This window comes from Echinococcus granulosus (genome assembly GCF_000524195.1).
Source record: "Echinococcus granulosus chromosome Unknown EG_S00126, whole genome shotgun sequence".
NCBI classification, from domain to species: domain Eukaryota; kingdom Metazoa; phylum Platyhelminthes; class Cestoda; order Cyclophyllidea; family Taeniidae; genus Echinococcus; species Echinococcus granulosus.
In genome coordinates, this window is record NW_020170506.1 from 182,799 (window position 1) to 187,190 (window position 4,392).

The window sequence follows — 4,392 nt, forward strand, 5'->3', positions numbered from 1 at the left end:
CCCTTCTCCTCCCATCCACAGCTTGAGTTTCCCAATACTTCTCCTTCCACGTCTACCTATTTGCTACTTTTAAACACATTATGAAAAGAGACCATTTAATTATATCGCCATTTAAGAGACACCTTAATCTGTACGATATTTCAAAGCTGAATTGTTCACTCATCTACACAGGAGATATTATTCGCCTGAGGAATCTATAACAAGGTTACCTCTCACTCGGTGTTGCCTCAATTTACTGCATCTTATTGGCGTCCCAATAAAAAAAAATGGCGTTTAAGCAAATTACTCACATTTTTCTCTCACAATCCACAATTGAGATCCTAGCCAGTTGAAGTCATCGCTGCTGCACACTGTCCTCTGATCGAGTGGTGACGTGCGGCTGCACACTGCAATCCTGAACTAACAGTCGCCTTTTCCATTGCTATTGGTCAATACTTTTGGTAGCGTAGCCAATCAGTGCGATGTGTTACTACAATTCAGCCAATAGTAATGCTTGCATTATTTAATTGGTACACATGATCCACACAGGAGAGTCAACTACACGTCCATGGATGTGATGGAACTCAATTGATATTCTTATTGGGGAGCGTTCATTCTCAAGTCTATGATGCTACATTATGAGTTGTGAACATGAATAATAAAGCTGCTGCAGTGTTGGTCAAAAAAATCGGTTTTGGGAGTACTGCCGAATTACGATGACGACAAACTCGTTTTTACATTGTTATTAGCACAAGGGATTTTCACATCTTTTATCTACTTTAGCATGTGACAGCCTCACGGAATAAGTAGTCTAGAATTTCGCTAGACATTATGAAGGGGGATGAAGCTTCAAGCTGCCTCAAGCGAGCTTTACAAGCAGCATGACAGTCAACAAACACCAACATCATAGCAATGGATGTTTGCAGCTTGCACAGCCAGAGAAATGTGTGCCATGACCTGCTTTTTCCTCTCGCAATGTTCACTTTTATGAGACCGAGTATGACCTCAAACCCGTGCCCAATTCACTTAAGGAACATGCATTCCAAGTCACATTCCTAATACACGAAACTCACAGGCACAGCATTCAGCTCACTGCTTCCGACAAAGCGTAACATCACCATACGAGCAAAAATCTTACCTTTTCTCCTGTTTGCATTTAGATTTTGGCTTCTGTCCGATGATTATTCTGATCCAAAGGCCGGTCTGCGTGTCCGACTCAAGAATGTCGACGCCTTAAGGAGAGCTACTACTTTTATCATTGCGTCATCTAAAGTGTTTGCATTAGTAGACTCTTTCAATATAAACGATTCTTCGTTTTGCTAAATTAAAAGTGAAAGAAAGCCCAACAAAATCCGCGAATTTATTCTTCCTCTACTTGACATCGTGCCACCTTGTACACTCAGTGAGGGTGTTGTTCACTTCTTAAATTCAGCCAATTCAGGACTGAATTAAATCTTGTGATAATTTGCACTTGAGATGTGATTTTGAATTAAAATTCCTAATTCAAAATGAGAAATGATTTGGCATTATCGTTCCAATTCAGACGTAACAAAACTAAGCCAACAGGTATTGTCTTTGTTTTTGCTGAATATCGTGATTCGGACTACAGAAGTAAGTCATTTGCAGGATACTAAGATCTGTCTGAGATCTGTCCGTATGGACTGTCTACCATAGCACGGAATCGTTGTAAAATATAAGCTCATCATTGAAACGGCATCAAGCAGATGATCTTAGCCAGAATATTGAAAAGGTAAGCAGAATCTGGTGAATTATAAGCAGGAGTTAGGCAAATAGAACTTCAGGTAGAGAGGCAAGCATGAAAAGTGTATTTGAAAGGAGCGAATGCCATATATATGAGACACCTGAATTCAACTAAGCAAATTATGTGGTTATGCATAGTTACAAGATGGCTAAATTGTGCATCACTCAATCAGCATTCATTTTTGTCGATTGGTTTCATTTTATGAAATGATGTAGGCAGTAGACAAATTTAGGCAGAATGTGTGAAGAGTGGAGACTATATTGGCGCAAAGTGGTCTCTTCTATAAACCACTTGCGTATTTTGTTATAATGTATAGGCAATGAAAAACAGTTAAGCCCAGTAATTCCTTTGTTATGCAAAATTTGTGCCGCATGTGTCAATGCAGACGTCGAAGGACAGGATATACATGGAGATTTTACGACGACCCCTACATGGTGACATCTGAAGAGCTACTCTCACTAACTCTGTTAGCATTCCACTTTGCATAGGGATCTTAGGCTCTTTGAATTTTATAACCAACTGCGGTGGTTAGATACATAATACCTCTTCTTTCTGGTATTCTGATAATCGGTGTATGAGCCAGCGCACGCTCGGTGTGCACTCTGGGTACCGGCAGATGTGAAGTGGCCACTTATCTCCTTTTAGAGGTGTTTGGCACCGTCACGACAACATGCCTTTCCAATCGCTCCATTATTTTGCATCACTTCAACTCACGGACCTATGCCAACTGTGTAGGAGTTAAATCACCAGCAGGTCTCGGGAATCAGTGCCTCAAAATGTTGAAATAGTCTATTCTAATGAGAGATTACCTTTACGCAGAGGATCAAATAGGTCCACATGGATTCGTGACTTATCAAGTAAGTATTGTATTAGAAGAAACTAACCTCAAGAAGTATTCTAACAAGTTTAATGCCAGGAAGCGATATTCACGCTTTTCTCTAACCTTTTGAAGATATAAATGGGCCTGTGAATTGTGCATATCTTATCACTAACATTTTCGTACACCGATGCATACGGTTTATTATTTTGCGAGATTTCGTGGCAACATTGTGGTGCTCTACGTGTTTCCCAACAAAAAAGTTCATATATTTAAGAATAAATATTTACCTACTCAGTCCTTAGAAATTCGAATGTCGAATCTAAAACAAGTACACTTTGGAGATGTGACACTGTCTGCTTTCATTGGATCTTTGGCACCCTAACCTATTTCGGAAGGTGTAAGAAATATTTGCTCAGGTAGACGTAGCTTAGCTAACTAACCGCTGGCATTTGGCTAGGCTGGACAACCCGAGGCTTGAGCAGAGTAATCACTGTAGCAGATAGTTGTTTTGCACACCCTGCAGATGAGGTGCATGCAAGCGAGGCTTCAAATGCTTCAATTTGGAAAACTACTTCTTCTCTATCTCCAGCTACACCCACAAGTGCATCACCTCTCGAGAGGTGAGAGAAGGCTTTTACCAGTGGTATTTTGTACAAAATGGCTATGTATTCGTGAATTCCGCGTTATCGGATCTAACTGCAGCGAAAGATCAATGTGATCTAATATGATGGCAGCATAATTCAAAAGTAAATAAATGCCTTTGATTAGAAATAAAGCGGTTGCCGATAGGTGGATACTGTCACTACATCACTGTGAGGGATGTAGGCACTACAAAAAAGATGTGTGATATAACATCGGATGAAATTTAGTGGTGGTTCACTTGCCATATTTACCATCTATCTCTGTAGTGGTGCCATGTGAAGGCAATTCCTCGTCTCTTATAGATAACACACTGGCATTCTCGTTAGCTGAGGAATGATGCAACTGGCACGAGAAATTATGTACACCCGTCTACTTACATTAATTCACTCAAGTTGTAGATAAGTGGCTTTATAGAAGTGGAGAGAGACGCATGGTAGTCAGCTAGACTATCAGATCGCTTAATTGATGGGCCCTCGTTTTAATCATGTGTGTGCCAACCATAATCGGGCCAGCATAACTACTAGCTGAATTGTAGCAACGCGTCCTACTGATTGGTTGCACCACCTTGAGAATAGACCAATAGAATTGGCAGAAGTGCCTGCCATTTTGGAAGTGTGATGTGAGCCACACACTGCCACTTGATCAGAGGAAAGTGTGCCGAAGCAATGGATACAACTGACGCGGATCTCATTTGCGGAGTATGCACACAACTGTGAGTTATTTACGTAAAATGTGACTTTTTAATGTGGCCCTGTCAGGTGGTAGTAAAACAAGGTAGTGTTTTTTAATGAGGTCAATGGACTAATAATAGTTCATCAATGGCACCTTCACTGAGAGTTTTATATCCTAAGCAGAAACGGCTCATAGAATAGCTTATAATTGAACTGATACTGTCACTGAGAGGTCATTGTCATGGGTGAAATGTGAAAGTCGGAAAGTGGAGTGCCCCATTAAAACGTAGAGATAGAAGGTAAGGCCTTTGCGAGGGCACAAATAGCAATAAATAAGGTGGGGCAATGCATTAAGTGGCTTCTCGTGAACCGGTATCAAATCACTTCTGTGTCTTCAGCGTCTCAATGCCTGGTACACTTTTTCATTCTAAAGTTCATTTTCACGGTTGTGTCAGTGGCGGTAGATTGATAAAGCCAGACTGTTGAGACCTCGGTTCACTTACTTTGTTTGTGTGTGT